The sequence below is a fragment of the Tamandua tetradactyla genome, chromosome 2, assembly GCF_023851605.1.
Source record: "Tamandua tetradactyla isolate mTamTet1 chromosome 2, mTamTet1.pri, whole genome shotgun sequence".
In the NCBI taxonomy this organism is placed as follows: Eukaryota; Metazoa; Chordata; class Mammalia; order Pilosa; family Myrmecophagidae; genus Tamandua; species Tamandua tetradactyla.
The window spans coordinates 28,601,051-28,618,922 of NC_135328.1; the positions used below are offsets into that span (position 1 = coordinate 28,601,051).

Consider the following 17,872-nt stretch of genomic DNA (forward strand, 5'->3'; position numbering starts at 1 on the left):
TTGCCTTAGTGCTGATAAGATTATTTTAAATGCTGAAAGTTCAGTAACTTCACTGTGATATGTCTCACTGCAAATCATTGGGTCAGTTTTTCCTGGAAAATGTTATATTATTTAATCTAATAATTCTTATTTTCCTTTATTTTTTGTAAAAATATTTTCTTTATGGCTTTCAATTTAAAAAATTCATTTGTTCTGTGATTTACTACAGGCATTTCTATTACCCATTGTGCTTCAAAACTATTAATTTTGAATTGCTTTTTTTCCCCATGATTTTCCCATGAGTTTTTATTGTATTTTTAAGTCTAGCCTCTGGGCAGTTGACACTGATTTTAGCAAGATACAGTTTGCCCCTTACTCATTCTAATGTAGCTTTCATTTCTGTAAGGTTTTGTCATTACCTTCAATTTATTTTTGACTCTGCAGCTCCTTGCACTTATTTTTTAAAACGACTAATATTTTCTGTAGTTTCCTTGAGCATGAAGAGAAGAATTTATCTGAAAATTTAATATATTTCTTTTGCTTTTTTTTCTGGAGTGTATTTATTTGTCTTTTCCTTAGTATGTGTCTTTCTTTTTGGTAATAACTATGCATGTTGATGACTTTCCATTTGTTTTCCATTTCTGAATGAAGATAATTCTTTCCAAATGTGCTCTTTGCCCAATCAAAAGCGTGAAGTATGGGTACAGTGATTTAGGGAAGGCAGTGACTTCAGATTGGATATACTGTCTCATAAAAATGTCTTAGATTTCCACAATGTCTTCTGCTTTGTAAATGCTTTGTAGTGCATGAGTGGATCACTCAGATGGGTCACACATCCCAGCTCACTGTGTGTGTGTGTGTGTGTGTGTGTATGTGTGTGTTTTGGGAAGGGGAGGGGGAGGTAGATATTTGGCACTTAGTTATCACTACTTAGTTAGTTGACTTTGTTCAGCATCTACAAACAAGAGGGAAGGGCAGGTCATCTAAAATGGTAATTGCTACTTTCCTTCTCTTTTCTTCCCTCTCTTGCCTCCAGGGTATTCCTCTATGTGGTTTTAAAGTTTCAGAGTTTCACAGATAATAAAGATGGGGAGTTTACATAGTACCTCCATCAGCATCATTTTTGTACTACACTGGTATGAAACACAGATGTCTCCCATTTCTCCCATGACTTGCCCATTCTGCTTCTTATTATTCTAACATTGGTCCTCTGTGGAATTTCTCACTTACTATTAGAGAAATTTGAAACTAACCATGATCTATAGCAGTATATATCACCTTTTAGGTTTGTCCATTGCTTTAATCAAAATTGATTGTCTTTGGAAGGTATTCCTTTATAGTTTCTGGCTTGGGCATTATAACTCATTGCTGGTTTCATTGCAGGTAAAATTTTCTTCCCAGTTTTTCATTCTTTTGATTTATTTCAGCAGGTCTCAGGGGAGCACAGAGAAAATCTTGTTTGTAGCACACCCTTGAGTGAATGAATCAATGAATCTTTTGTTCCTATGAAAATAGTAATAGGAAACATCAAATGTCATCATTATTGAAAAAGCCATTATTATTATATATCTTTTTTACCTCATTCTTAGGAATGTGTGTGGCAAAATTAGTTTATGAATGAAATTATAAACACTTTGCAGTAGAAGTGGTTTGGAAAGAATATGTGTGTGGTAGATATCTTCCTTCTCACCCTTCAAATCCACTTTTCACTCTTTCTAACCTGCTTCATGCCCCATGAGACTGATCTCTAAGGACTGCATTAACTGGGCTTTCTTGCCCTTTGGCTTCCTGTTGGGTTGGATCAATGGAAAGTACCAGACCCATTAGTGGGAGGAAAGTGAGGTCAGAGTATTTATTCTATTGTCCTCCTTCCTACATAGCAGTGGGTTGGCATTTTCCTCTTTTGAAGGCCACAGCTTCTGTCCTTGGCTGTCTGTTAGCTACAGCATTAGTTCTCTCCCCATCTGGTAACCGTGCCCTTCCCTTGCTCCTTCAGGATTAGGTGTGGTGATGGCTCACCTCCCTGCTTTGTTAGCTCCTGTGTGCTTCATCATTCCTGTTGGTTTCCCTTAACTCTGTCTTCCCTGTGTAAAGCAATCCTTTTATTAAACAATCACCTCAGTTATCCAGTTTGTGCCATTTATTTCCAGCTGGGCTTTTGAAGGGCAGAATGCAAAGGATAGAACTGTTTGAAGCCTTACAAAAACATATTTACACTTTTTTTGGGGGGTGGTGGTGGCAGGCTCTGGGAATCAAACCCAGTTCTCTGGCATGGCAGGTGAGAACTCTGCCACTGAGCCACCATGGCCCACCCCTAAGCCACTGTTGCCCGCCCTACAAAAGCATTTTGAACAGTATTTGGATGGTGTATTTGTGTGCTAGGGCTGCTGGAGGTGACTTAAATGACAGAAATGTATTATTTCACAGTTCTGGGGGTTAGAAGTCCAAAATCAAGGTGTTGGTGGGGCCACACTCCCTCTGAAGTCTGAAGAGAAGAATCTGTTCCATGCCTCTCTTTCTTTGCTTCTGGTGGTGGCTTGCCGGTATTCCATGCTGTTTTCTACCTTAGTTGTCACTTGGCACTCACCCCTCTGTCTCTTTGCACAATTTCCTCTTCTTATTAGAACACCACTCATATTGAATTAGGGCCCACCCTTAACCATTTTCGCCTCAACATAACTAATAACAATGCAGAGATCCTATTTACAAATAGGATCACATTCACAGGACTAGACCTAGGACTTGAACATATCTCTTTTAGGGAGTGGAGGGACACAACTCAGTCCATAACAGATGGAAATAGGCAGTTTTTGTTTGTCCACACATTCTGGTCATTGGAGCTCAAGGCTCCCATGTGGCACACAGGTATTCAGAATTGTTATGAACTTGCTCATAAACTCAAGGAGGAGAAGCTCTGATTCCAGAAATGACCAAACTCTTCATTTGCTTCCTAGTGAAAATGTCATTATTCTCACATTTTATAATGGAAATCCTCCAAATTTGACTCTTCAGAAGGAAAACCAATTTCAGGTATGGGGAGACTTACTTAGGATTTTATTTTCTTTAAGGAAATAAGATTTTATTTCCTTCTGTTATAGAAAAGAACTTTATCAGTCAAAATTCAGTTTTAGTGAATAATCTTCATAGTAGTCAACCTACTGTTGAAACATAACTAATGATTCACTCTATCACTAGTATATAAACGAATGCGTCCTAATTTGCTGCCAAGTCAATGAAATCTATCTCATCTTGTTTAATCTTCATGAATAGAACAAAAGCATTAACTATGGCTCGATCAAAAGCATGTTCTGAATAAATGGGCTCTAAATTAAAGACATTATATTTCACTTAGTTTTATGAAATATTTCATACTCAAAAAGTGTTCGTATTTAGACTGCTTTTAATTTGTTTTCAGTGCCTCTGTTTCTCTGTCAGTTATGTCCACTTATTCATTCATTTGACCCATACTTGTTACCTTCCTACTATGTGCTAGAGTAGGTATATGTCCTAGGTATCTGTGATACAAATATGAAGAAGACATAGTCCCTGCCTTCACGGAGGCCACAATCTAATGTAATTAGATTGCATTACAAGTAATTATAATAAAATATGTTCAGTGTTATTCTAGGGAAAGGCTTGATGGGATAGTGTTGGAAACATGTAGCAGGGCCAGGAGCATAAATGAATCTTAGAAGTTCAGGGATTCTAAGACGATTGTCAAAATCCAACCCCATTCTTAGCTGTATGATTAATTTGTCACAAAAACACTTTGTTTTGAATGTCTTGACTAGTCATCCAGTCAAAGATAAGTGGTTAAGTTGTTTAAAAAAATAGTCAAGCCAATTCCAATATTAAAACTAGTTTGAATAATCGACTTAGCCTTCAAATGCTTTTGTTTGCACTAATAGTAATAGATCTATGCCTATTGCTCTCTCCGCAACCTTCCATGCTGCAGAATTGTGGAGAAGGCCTGCCCCCTGGAGGAATCAGAAATACAGGTTTCCAGATGTCAGTGCAAAGTGGGATCTCTAAAAAAATGTAACACACCCAAACAAAACAGAACAAAACATAACAAAACAAACAAAAGTATATGTTGGGCACTGCTAAATCCTTTATAGATAGTTGATTTTTTCAATCACCTTTGCTGAAATCATCAGAAGTCCCCGAACTTTTGAAAGGCATTAAAATCTTCCAAACTGTACCTATGAACCATTTTGAGAAGCACTGAGAATTTGGCACAGAAATAATTTTGAAGTCTTTCATCCTTCCCATGCTTTCCTTGTCTTCTTGTCTTCCAAGAAAGAGGTACATAGCATTTATAGTCAATGATATCTATACAGTGCCTCTCACCTGATAATGTGCCCATGAATCACCCGGGAATTGTGTGAAAAGGCAGATATTGATTCTGTAGGTCTGGGATGGGATCGGAGATTCTGCCTTCTTAGTGAGGAGGTACTGCTGCTTCTACTGTCTGCGGGTCATACTTTGAACATCAGTGTTCTAAGATGCCGCACAAGGCTGTACATAATGTAAGGTGTGGAGGTCTTTCCTTTTATACTTCCTCCCTCTCAAGTATCTCTCCAAACAACCCTCAGGTTAGGGTCTTGTTCTGATGAATTGGAGTTCAGCAAGGTTTGTGGGAAAAGGATAAATCTATAGAGCATTTTAATTGGCAAAACATGGCAGTTCCATGTGAATTGACAAAGTATCTTTTTTGGACAATCAAGGCAGGATGGGGGTTGTGGAAAAAGTGTTCACAAGGTAAATAAACATAATCTTATCTTTTGAAATATTAATTTGAAAATTTTTGTGGCCTTGAATAATTTAAAATCTAACAATATTTTTCTTTGGCAATTTCCTTAACATTTAAAAAACAGCTAGTGGGTCTAATTATATGTGGCTTCATGAGATTGCAAATCAGTAATATCTTGGTGTAAATTTCAAAGTATGATTATATGACTGTGATATTCATAAATATGAATATGATACATTAGCATCAAGACGTTCATGGTATTACATTTTCTGAACTAGGCTGAAGATCTTGGGGATCCTTACTACTGAAAGGATCTTATCTTATAAGGATAATTCAAGCATGTTTTTAAATTGTGTTTTCATTTATGTAAGATCGGAGTTATACCCAAAACTCATTCATTGTCATGGGAGCTAAATGTTATACGTATTTAAGACAATAAGTATTTGAGACAATATTATATTGTTACATATTATACATATTTGAGACGATACGTATTTGAGAATAAAACTGCGCAGAACAGCGTTCAGTTATGGATTCTTGATTGCTTAATAAAATGATGGCTCTTCAAACCTAATTGCATTTGGGTAAGTTAAAGCATGGTTCTTCAGAGCCGTCTATATGTCTCCCCTCTCTGCATCAGCTGCATGATGTGCTTTCCTCCAAATCTTGAAATTAGAAATGTTTTATAACATCATCAAGGCGGTGTGCCCATGGCTTCAAGGCGACTAGAGTAGGCGTGCCCATGACCTGGGAAAAACAAAGAAAGATGTGTGCATGTGCATGCACGTGTGTGTGTGCTGTGCTTATGTAAGTGCATGTGTGTGTATTTTTGTATACATGTATGTATGCTTGTGTGTGCATGTGAATGTGCATTGTGGCATAGGGGAGTGTGCGCACTTACATGCATGAGTATGTGCATACGTGTAAATGTGTGTATGAAATGCCCTTCTCTTTTAAGGTGTTCTCTAAAATGCCACCTTTCAAATATGCATTTCTGCTTAATATTTTGGTATTTTCCCCTCTTTCCTAACCGTCCTTGCCTTGGTATTTATCAAAGGGTTTCTAAGACCAGAATCCCCAAGTTTCTGGAAAACTTTTGGGACTTGTCAGCTTCTGACTCAATGTGTCTCTTCAATTGTTTACTCCAGGGCATCCATAGGCCCTTTGGTTAACAGTCACCTCGCTAAATAGAGATAGAGGATCAATAGATATTTATTGAGAGCCCATTATGAATCACATAGAGTATTGCCTAGAAGCTAGGATACAGAAGAGATGGGCAGAGGCTCCAGCCCTCATTTAGATATAGGAATGTTAAATAAGCAGTTTTAGAGAGGAATAAATCCTACCAGAAAAATAAAATTAAGAAAGGGGTTAGAATATCTGAGAGCAGGGTGGAGAGAGGGTCTGAGAATCCTGGCTAAGACTGGAGGGAGTGAGGCCCAAGCAGCAGGAATGGCAAAGCAAAGTCCAAGATGGAAACATGAGCTGCAGTGGAAGAAAGTATGGGGTGACTGGAGTGTGGGGACAGAGGGGGCAGTGGGGAGGTCAGAGGAGCAAGCAGAGTCCCATCATATGGTGCCTTCTAGGGGGAGATCCTGATGTTTATACAGTTTTGGAGGTCCTCCTTAAAAGAACGAATAAAAAAAATGTCTTCCTTTTACAAAAACATACCACTACTATGTAAACACAATACTAGGTCCCTGCCACAGCTTTTGAGGCTGCTGCCCCTAAACACCATTAGCTACACAGTGATCTCTCTGAATCCTGTGAAGGGAGTAGGGTTCATTTCTATTACAAATGGAATCCATTAGGGGATTTTAAGCAGGGAAATAAATGATATAGTCTCATTTGTGGGTTACAAAGATAGCTTTAGCTGCTGTGTGAAGAATGGACTATAGGAGGGAAAGTGAATGCAGGGGATGGTTGTGAGGAGGAAGTTACAAAGTGGCAGGTGAGATTTGATGATAATTTGGTGGAGACCTGTACCAGCACAGATAGTGAGAACTGGTCAGATTCAACATCTGAGGAGATGGTTCAAATTTAGGATTGCTAATGACAGCCTGAAGGATAGTGACTCTGTATTGTTGAGAACAGAAGATTCATTCCCTTCATTTCATCTCAGCTTCCTTAAACTCTTGATCTCATCATAAAAACAACCCTGGTGCAATAATATTGTCAGTCAGTTGAGTTTAGGAGCTAAGTGATCTCTTCTCACTCCATTCAGCCTAGATCAGAGTAACCTTCATTTGTCTCTACTCCAGTTTCATTGTTGGATGGCCTAAGTTCTTGTGCATTGAAGGAACTTAATCTATAAAAGGGATAAATGTAAGTCACATTTAAGGTCAGAAAGCTGTGAGGCCAGGATCTCTGTAGTTCACTATCATGTTTTTCAAGAAGAAATTCCCATTTGCTTTGGAATTGTTCCAAATTCAGGAGAAAAGCAGCCATTCATCCTTTGCAGTTTAGGATTGTTTACTTCTCCACCCACCATCCTGATGGCCTCATCTAGGCTGGGAAATATTATGAGCAATTGGTTTCTTGAGGAGGAAAATTGTTCACACTCTCTAAGCTCTCACATCTGGGGGCTGGGAAGGAAGCTTTGCATAGAGGCAGCAAGCTATTAGTGTGGTGACTCTGGTTGGTCCAGGTGAAAGTAGATATGGGGGGTGTGTGTGTGAGTGAGTGTGTGTGTGTGTGTAATCACCCCAGGGGTCTTGAGGAAAGAGAGAGAGGAAGAAGGTGAAGGATAGGGAGAAGGATAGGGAGAGGGAAAGGAACAGGAGAGAGAAAAAGAGAGACAGAGAGAGAAAGACTTGTGTGGAGGAGGGAATTAGGGTAGTGAAATGGCCCAGACTCAGAGGAGGAAAGTTTTGGAGGTTTGGGTCTTCAGAAGTCAAGTAGAAGGAATGTCAGCTGGGTTTTTACTGGTGAATAAGAGGCTGAGTAACTGAGTGCTAGAACCTGAGTTCTCCCTGCCCTTAGAAGTTTGTGGAAAGAGATGATGGTGGCTAGGACTGGTAGAGATGGTGAGAAATTGTCAGATTTGGAATATGTTTTGAAGATGAGTTCACAGAATATTTGTGTGAACTTTACAGGTACTTTGGCAAAAAGAGTGGAGTTGTGGAGGACGCCAGATTGTTTTGATTGAGCAAGTTGATAAATGATTGCCGTTTACTAAGAGACGGACCTTGGTTGGAGGTGGGGATGACAAGATTTGTTCTGAGGACGTGTTATATTTGAGATGTTTATTAGACATCTGTATTAGTCATGGTTCTCTAGAGAAACAGAACCAACAGGAAATATTTGTAAATATGGTATTTATAAAAGTGTCTCATGCAGCCAAAGGGATGCAAGAGTCCAAAATCCATATGGCAAGCCGTGAGGCTGGCAACTCCAAAGAAGGGTCTCAATGAACTCCACAGGAGAGGCTGACTGGCTGAAGAGTACAAACTCTCTCTTCTTCCTTAAGAGTCTTCAACTGATTGTATCAAAAACAACTGATTGGATTTGTAGAAGGTACACTGTAGTTGATTGTAGATATAATCAATCACAGATGGAATCAGCTGACTGATGATTTAATAAACCAGCCTTCTGGTTTATAAATCACCCATGAAATAGCCTTGCAATAATGATCAGGCCAGTACTCTCCTGACCAGACAACTGGGCACCATCAACTGGCCAAGTTGACACATGAACCTAACCATCATAGACATACAAGTGGAAATGTTGAGAAATTTGAGAGGTTTATTAGATATCCAACTGGAAATGTTGAGAAGGCAGATGGCTGTATGAGTCTAGTGTTGGGGGAGGTTAAAAGTTGAAGTTATAAATTAAGGTATCATCACTTTATGCATGGTGTTTAAGGCCATGGGTGTAAACGAGATCACTCTTGGATTGAGTCAACATATTGGTAACCAGAGCTTTGCCAATGACATGTAATGAATAGCTTTTAGCTCCTTTCTCAGACTGTCTACAAGCCCTTCTAGTAGAGAACAGAGGGTCATTATTCTGGCATCAGTGCCTGTGTCTCCCTTCAGGGGACAGCTGTTGTTTTTACCTATCCATTATCATTCTCTTCTTCTGGCCACAGACTCATATTTTTATTTGTTTTCTATTTCTGTCTCTCCTCCACTCTTCCTTTGGGTTCAGGGGAGGGTATATAAATCTTTAATTGAATGACCCCAACTCTGATCATTGTTGGAGGTTGTTCACCCCAACTGTGAAACAATGAAGAGATTTTCCACTGGTTCCTGCTACTTAGATACCTGGAGTTGCCCTGGCTTCTGTCCTTCCCCAAAACTAGTGCTTCAGCTCTTTGTTTAGTGCTCTGACAGACCCCATATCTTTCCAAAACATTTCTTTCCTGCAAAGGTTAGCCAGAGCTGACATCAGTTGCTTGTACTCAGAGAATTCTATCTAATTGATACAGCCCTGTTGTGCTGTTTTGGTGGGGTGGCTCTTATATGTAGTTTTTCTCTGGGTCACCATTCTTGTCAGTCTATCCTGGCTATTGATTTGGAACCCGCTGTCAACTGTCAAGTATTCACTAGAGAGGGTGCTAGACCAAAGAGGAGTAGAACTGTATAAATGGCAAATCCAGATAGCAAGCTAGAGCCTTGACTGATAGATCCAAGAGGGATGAAACGAGGGATGAAGTCAGATCACCAGAACTGAGAGTGGGAGAAAAGTGAAATTAGCTAATGACCAATAAATGTGAAAGAAATTTAACTGTTTGTGACATCATTACTGAATTCCCTGTAAAATAATATGAGCGCATTTCCATTCATTCAACTAGGCCTGTACCCTTACATTCTGTGGGAAATACAGAGGGCATTTGAGGGTTAATTTTTTTAATTAAAATTCATCAAAAAAAGACACAAAACACCTCCAGTCACATTAAAAAGATATCTTCTTGGGTTTTGTCCTTAAAAGTTCACTGATAACTAGGTTGAAATGAACTTATTTTTCTAAAAAAGTTTTTTCCTTTTAAATACATTTGCTTCATTTGTATTATATATATTATATTTATATGAAAATTTAATCTAAATTTTCTATAAAAAGCTATTTTAATGCTACAAAATAATTTTCAAGTAGAATAGAATCTATATGTCCTACAATTCTGGATGCAAGATTTTGCTTAGAGCTGATTCACATCTTTGCAAAGTGTTAAATGCTCATTAAAATTCTGCTTTATTTGGTTTAATTAATTCTCTGAAACAACAGCATGGAGTCAGCCCACTAGCGTTTTTAGCATGTTAGAACATAAAATATGTATTTGAAGATGGACGTAGTGAAGAGTGGGATTGGATGTTAACATTTTTTTGATTGATTTGTTGTGTTTTTTGAAAGACCTTTGCTTTATTTTATTCCCATAGGAGAATTTTCTGTAGAGACACATAGAGTTAAACATTAATCTGTAAATGTGCTTATCATAATTGTTTGCCACATAAAGTATTTTCATATTTTGATAAGATTTATTTGTAGGCACTGTACAGGATTTGTTACTATTGAAATTTTCTCTTAAAATTTTGTATTGATATATATTATATACTCATTTACCATGTAATCATCCAAAGTATACGGTCAGTGGTTCATAGTATCATCATGTAACTGTGCATATATCATCACAATTGGCTTTATTTTCTTTTTTGTCAAGAATAACGTATAAAAAAAGCAATAAATTTCAAATCAGATCACAACAATTAGTTGTAGAACAGATTTCAGTTCGGTATGGGTTACAAGTCCGTAATTTTAGGTTTTTACTTCTAGCTGCTCAAAGATACTCGAGACTAAAAGAAATATAAATAGAGTGAGTCAGTAATCATACTCATTTGTTAAAATCTACCTTCTCTGTATAACCCCACCATCACCTTTGATCTTTTTTCTACTGTTTAGGGGTATTCTAACTTTTCCATGTTGGGAAGGGGCTGTCAGTAATAAGGGACGAGGGATAGAACTAGCTGATGTTCTGAAGAGAATGGCTTTTCTGCATTTCAGGACTTATCTGGTCCAGGGACCCATCTGGAGGTTGTAGGTTTCTAGAAAGTTACCCTAGTGCATGGAACTTTTGTAGAATCTTATATAATGCCCTAGGTATTCTTTAGAATTGGCAGGAATGGTTTTTTTTGGGGGGGGGGGGATTTGGAAAGCTGTGGTAGGTAGCAACATCTAACTGAAGCTTGTGTGAGAGTGACCTCTGGAGTAGCCCCTCAACTCTATTTGAACTCTCTTAGTCACTGACTTCTTTTCCCTCTTTTGGTCGGGATGGCTTTGTTGATTCATGTTGCCAGAGCTAGGCTTATTCCTGGGAGTCATCTCCCATGCTGCCAGAAGACTTTCAGCCCTGGATGTCGTTTCCCATGGTGGGGGAAGGGCAATGAGTTCACTTTTGCAGGTTTAGGCTTAGAGAGAAAGACACCACAGCTGAACAACAAAAGAGGTTCTCTGGAAGCAACACTTAGGCATAAGTATAGGTAGACTACACACATAAGCTTCACAAGAGCACGCTTCAAGAGCAAGGTCTTGGCCTATTGATTGGGTGTCCTAATGTTTGACGCAGTATCAGGGGTTTCCCCAGTGGTAAAGTTTACAAGTTCCATATTTTTTTCTCCCATCCCTCAAGGGACTTGGCCAAAAACTCTTGATTATCTCCTTAGTATTCCCTGGGATATTGTCAAGTGTCACGTTAAGGTATACAGGATTAAAGTCCCTTATTCTTATTCTGGGTTCCCTGTGTTTGGATTGTTTAAGTGATCCTTCCAGACAGGTTGAGTTAGATTATGTGCTGCAGAAAATTTTGGTTCTGGACAAAATAAACCTTTCTTCCTTTGGTCTCAAAAAGTAGATGAAGTTCTAAAATACCGACAATCTCTTCCTTACCCCTATATTCTGAATTACCTTAATCCTGACCTGATTGGTTTCATTCTTATCTCTAAATGACAATTACTACTCCAGACTAAATGTGACTGCTATAAGAGCTTAAAATCTAGGCCCTTGTTTTCTAAGTATTTTCTAAATGAGACCATACAAAATTTGCTCTTTTGTTTCTGGCTTATTTTGCCTCACCAAATGTCTCACAGGTTCATTCACAACATTGCATGTCTCACAACTTCATACCTTTTTGTAGCAGCACAATATCAATCATATGTATACACCATTGTTTGCCAAACTACTTCTCAGTTAGTGCATCATTCAGCCACCTCCGTTCATTGAGCATCACATATAATGTCGAAAGTCAACAGTCCATCAGCACTCTCAATTTTAGATCACTTCATTGTTCCCAAGAGAAAGATAACCAATAACCACACCCTTACCAAGTAGAAAATCCAAACCTCCCCTAAACTGTTGTCCCTCCTACCGTATTAACCCCTGGTGTTGCTGTGGTACAGTTGACAATTTTTTGTTAAACATAGCCCATAGCATTCAATAGCAGTTTTCCCCCTAAACCCTGAACTTACACACTCTTTGTACAAGATTCATATCTTTGTGGTAGTTCATGCAAGAACTTATTTTTATTTGTAGTGTTAATCAGTGGGACACATGGGTCTATACAACCCCTTTCAATCATGTTCACCTTCAATACAGTAATATTACTTGTAGACCCACTAGGAAACTGCCTTCACTTCTATCTGTTTCCTTATATTTAAGTTCAACCGTATTAGCTAACTGTTCACCCATTTCTAGCTTCCATGTATCCGTAGGTCCTCTATATTCTGTATTATAAGCCTCTGATTTTAACTTTACCATGGTCATAAAAGTGGAATCATAACTGTATTTTTCCTTTTGTGTTTGGCTTATTTCACTCAGCATTATGTCTTCAAGGCTCATCCATTGTGTCATGGGCTTCAGGACATCATTTCATCTTACTGCTGCATAATATTCCATCGTATGTCTATACCACATTTTGTTAATCCACTGTTGATGGGCACTTGGATTGTTTCCATCTTTTGGTGATTGTGAATAATGCTGCTTTAAACATTGGTGTGCAAATGTCTGCTTGTGTCACTGCTTTAATCTCTTCTGGGTATATACTGAATAGTGGTATTGCTGGGTCACAGGGCAACTGGATATTTAGTCTCCTAAAGAACTGCCAAAGTGTCTTCCATAGCAGGTGTACCATTATACATTCCCCCCAGGGGTGCATAAGTGCCCCAATTTCTTCATATCCTCTCAACATTTGTAGTCTCCTGTTTAGTAGCAGCCATTCTCATAGGTGTGAGGTAGTATCTCATTGTAGCCTTGATCTGCATTTCCCTTGTAGCTAATAAGAATGAGCATCTCTTCATGTGCTTTTGAGCCATCTGTATGTGCTCTTCAGAAGAATGCCTATTCATAGCTTTAGGCCATTTTATAATTGGTTTTGTTGTTGCTGAGTTATATGATTTCTTTATGTATACAGAATATCAAGCCTTTATCAGATATGTGATTTCCAAATATTTTCTCCCATCGAATTGGCTGCCTTGTCACCTTTTTGACAAAGTCTTTTGAGGCACAAAAGGTTTTGTTTTTTTTCCCAAGCCAAACTGTATCCAGGTTTATTAAAGATATTTTTCATAAACAATCATAGTATTTCAGGCAAGACCTGGGCAGACAGTCAGTAACAGTATACAACAACTTCCAAACTCCCTTCTTCAGTGGAATAGCAAAATCAGAAAGCCACTATAAGAACCAATGAAGTCTTCATTTGATGCTCTGAACAAAGAAAGTTTAGCATGAGGGCTGACATTTAACGTTTAGTATGCTGTTTGACAACTTTTCACGAGCCAACCCTGACTTTTAGGAAATGAAATGAAAACGGCAGATTTATCAGTTTGAAGATCCACAACCAAACAAGAACTCGCTGCTCTTTTGCAGGATGCCATCTCAGGGGCATCACTGTAAAGTCCAGATTGTCTGACATTCTGGTAATTTTTTTGGGTCAGGCCTCAACAGATTTCAGGAACTCAAGTCTATGCTGAAGGCTGAGAAAAGAGGAAAGGACATGAGGATGTAAAAATGAATTTTAGTTTTCCCTACTACAAGGCATTTGTGCCAAGGTGACTAATGTGTATCACCATCAGGGAATCCAGTATCTTGGAAGTAAAGATGAAGTCTCTCAAAAGAACAGTGTTTTCTCCTATGTTAATCCAGCTTTGTAGACATTCTATTAGTGACATTTGCCCCCTCCCCCAAAAACAACAATGAAGTGTTCTTTGTGCTAACAACAGAGCTAAAAAAAACTAAAACAAAATTCTCCGTTTTTATGAAACTTGATAAAAAATAGTATTTCAAACTGTACGGTCACCAGAAGTACACAGTTATCAAAAATGCACATACTTCATTTTGCATCTCCAGCATCTTCAGCTTTCTGTGCCTGGTCTGTTTTGGCATCTCCATTTCCTGCAGGATTATTCCTATCCTTGCCAGTATCAGCTTTCCCCTTTTTCCCTTTGGGTACCTTTTCTCCCTTCTTTGCAGGGGCTTTTTTAGGCTTGGGTTCTGGCTTTGGAGGAGCAGGTTTAGCAGATAACCTTGCAGATCTTCTCTGTGGTTCGTCTTTTACCTTGGCTTTATCTCCTTTATCACCCCCTTCAGCCTTTCTCTTGGGCATGGTGGCTACAGCATTGGGATGTAGGTACTGGACACCAAGATGTAGCAGTGCATGGGCTTTGCTTAGTCCGGGGATCAAGCATTTGATTTTTTTTTTTTTTAATTTTTTTATTAATCAAAAAAAAGAAAAGAAATTAACACAACATTTAGAAATCATTCCATTCTACACATGCACTCAGTAATTCTTAGTATCATCACATAGATGTATGATCATCATTTCTTAGTACATTTGCATCGATTTAGGAAAAGAACTAGCAAAACAGCAGAAAAAGATATAGAATGTTAATATAGAGAAGAGAATTAAAATAATAATACTAATAATATATATATATATAAAAAGGAAAAAGAAAAAAACAAAAACAAAAGATACAAACACACAAACAAACAAACAAAAAACCATATTTCAGGTGCAGCTTCATTCAGTGTTCCAACCTAGTTACATTACACTTAGGTATTATTGTGCTGTCCATTTTTGAGTTTTTGTATCTAGTCCTGTTGCACAGTCTGTATCCCTTCAGCTCCAATTACCCATTATCTTACCCTGTTTCTAACTCCTGCTGGTCTCTGTTACCAATGATATATTCCAAGCTGATTCTCGAATGTCGGTTCACATCAGTGGGACCATACAGTATTTGTCCTTTAGTTTTTGGCTAGACTCACTCAGCATAATGTTCTCTAGGTCCATCCATGTTATTACATGCTTCATAAGTTTAGTCTGTCTTAAAGCTGCATAATATTCCATCGTAGGTATACGCCACAGTTTATTTAGCCACTCGTCTGTTGATGGGCATTTTGGCTGTTTCCATCTCTTTGAAGTTGTAGATAATGCTGCTATAAACACTGGTGTGCAAATGTCCGTCTGTGTCTTTGCCCTTAAGTCCTTTGAGTAGATACCTAGCAGTGGTATTGCTGGGTCGTAATCCATTCTGCCATTCTATGTCTTTTGATTGGGAAATTCAGTCCATTAACTTTTAGTGTTATTACTGTTTGGATAATATTTTCCTCTACCATTTTGGCTTTTGTATTATATATATCATATTTGATTTTCCTTCTTTCTACACTTTACTCCATACCTCTCTCTTCTGTCTTTTCGTATCTGACTCTAGTGCTCCCTTTAGTATTTCTTGCAGAGCTGGTCTCTTGGTCACAAATTCTCTCAGTGACTTTTTGTCTATAAATGTTTTAATTTCTCCTTCATTTTTGAAGGACAATTTTGCTGGATATAGGAGTCTTGGTTGGCAGTTTTTCTCTTTTAGTGATTTAAATATATCATCCCACTGTCTTCTAGCTTCCATGGTTTCTGCTGAGAAATCTACACATAGTCTTATTGGGTTTCCCTTGTATGTGACAGATTGTTTTTCTCTTGCTGCTTTCAAGATCCTCTCTTTCTCTTTGACCTCTGACATTCTAACTAGTAAATGTCTTGGAGAACGCCTATTTGGGTCTATTCTCTTTGGGGTGCGCTGCACTTCTTGGATCTGTAAATTTAGGTCTTTCATAAGAGTTGGGAAATTTTCAGTGATAATTTCTTCCATTAGTTTTTCTCCTCCTTTTCCCTTCTCTTCTCCTTCTGGGACACCCACAACACGTATATTTGTGCGCTTCATATTGTCATTCAGTTCCCTGATTCCCTGCTCAAGTTTTTCCATTCTTTTCCCTATAGTTTCTGTTTCTTTTTGGAATTCAGTTGTTCCATCCTCCAGTTCACTAATTGTAGCTTCTGTCTCTTTAGATCTACCATTGTAGGTATCCATTGTTTTTTCCATTTTTTCTTCTTTGTCCTTCACTCCCACAAGTTCTGTGATTTGTTTTTTCAGATTTTCTATTTCTTCTTTTTGTTCAGCCCATATCTTCTTCATGTCCTCCCTCAATTTATTGATTTGGTTTTTGAAGAGTTTTTCCATTTCTGTTCGTATATTCAGCATTAGTTGTCTCAGCTCCTGTATCTCATTTGAACTATTGGTTTGTTCCTTTGATTGGGCCATATCTTCAATTTTCCGAGCGTCATCCATTATTTTCTGCTGGTGTCTGGGCATTTGATCAGATCTCCCTGGGTGTGGGACCCAGCTGGTTGAAAGGTTTTTCTGTGGAATCTCTGGGCTCTGTTTTTCTTTTCCTGCCCAGTAGGTGGCGCTCGTGGCGGTCGTTTGTCTGCGGGGCAGTCAGCCCGGGAAACCACGCGTGGAGGCGGGGGTCGCTGGCCGTGGCTTGGGGGAGTGCCGGTCCAAATTGCCCAGCTAGCCCGAGACGCCAAGCGTGACGGGAGGGCCCCGCTATCCAATGTTCCCAGTCAGACCGGGGAGCCACGTGCGTGGAGGGGACCCCAGACGCCAGCCACCCCAGCCGGGAAAACGTGCACCCCTCAGGTATCTCACAGCAGTGGATTCTCCCTACCCGTTCAGCCGTTCCAGAATGGGGTACGCTGTCTTTTTTGGTCTCTGTCGTGACTCCGGGAGCTGTTTTGTATTGTTTCTGTTTCTTTAGTTGCTTTTCTGGAGGAGGAACTAAGACCCGCGCGTCTTACTAAGCCGCCATCTTCTCCGGAAGTCCAAGCATTTGATTTTGAGGAATTTCTATTTATCTATTTTTTCTTTTGTAGTTTAGGAAGCTACCTCATATTACTAGGTCTTGAAAATATTTCCTTGCATTTTCTTAAGGAGCTTTATGGTACTGGTTCTTATATTTAGGTCTTTGATCCAATTTGAGTTAATTTTTGTACAGGGTGTAAGGTAAGGGTCCTCATTCATTCTTTTGGCTATTGATATCCAGCTCTCTCATGTCCATTTATTGAAAAGACTATTTTGTCTCAGTTCAGTAGATTTGGGGGCCTTCTTGAAGATCAGTTGACCATAGATTTGGTGATCTATTTCTGTGCTCTTAATTTGATTCCATTGGTTGATACTTCTATCTTTGACCCAGTACAATGCTGTTTTGACCATTATGGCTTTATAATAAGTTTTTAAAATCAGGAAGTGTTAATCCTCCCACTTCATTCTTCTTTTTTAGGATGCTTTTATCTGTTGAGGGAGTCTTTCCTTTGCAGATGAATTTGATAACTAGCTTTTCCAAGTCTTCAAAGTAGGTTGTTGGAATTTTGATTGGTACTGCATTGAATGTGTAGATTAATTTGAGTAGAATTGACATCTTAACTACATTTAACCTACCTGTCCATGAGCAGGGAATGCCTTTCCATCTATTTAGATCTTCTTTGATTTCTTATAGCATGTTATATAGTTTTCTGTGTACAAGTCTATTATATCCCTAGTTAAGTTCATTCCTAGATACATGATACTTTTAGTTGCTTTTTAAAAATTTTTTTTTTTTAAATTTTTACATGGGCAGACATCGGGAATCAAACCCAGGTTTCCAGCATGGCAGGCCAGAACTCTGCCTGCTGAACCACTGTGGCCTGCCCTAGTTGCTATTTTGAATGGAGTTTTTTCCTTAATTGAATTCTCAATTAGGTCATTGCTTGTGTATGGAAACATTATGGATTTTTGCACATTAATTTTATATCCTGCCACCTTGCTGAATTTGTTTATTAGCTCAAGT

The 17,872-nt window shown here is 38.6% G+C and overlaps 1 protein-coding gene and 1 pseudogene across 3 annotated transcripts in view; one reads left to right on the plus strand and one right to left on the minus strand.

The window, feature by feature from the left end:
* PALM2AKAP2 (PALM2 and AKAP2 fusion) overlaps positions 1-17,872 on the plus strand; it is a 544,302-nt gene that overhangs the window by 6,543 nt on the left and 519,887 nt on the right. The gene's annotated exons all lie outside the window — the stretch shown is intronic.
* Positions 14,049-14,321, minus strand: LOC143659488 (non-histone chromosomal protein HMG-17 pseudogene; annotated as a pseudogene).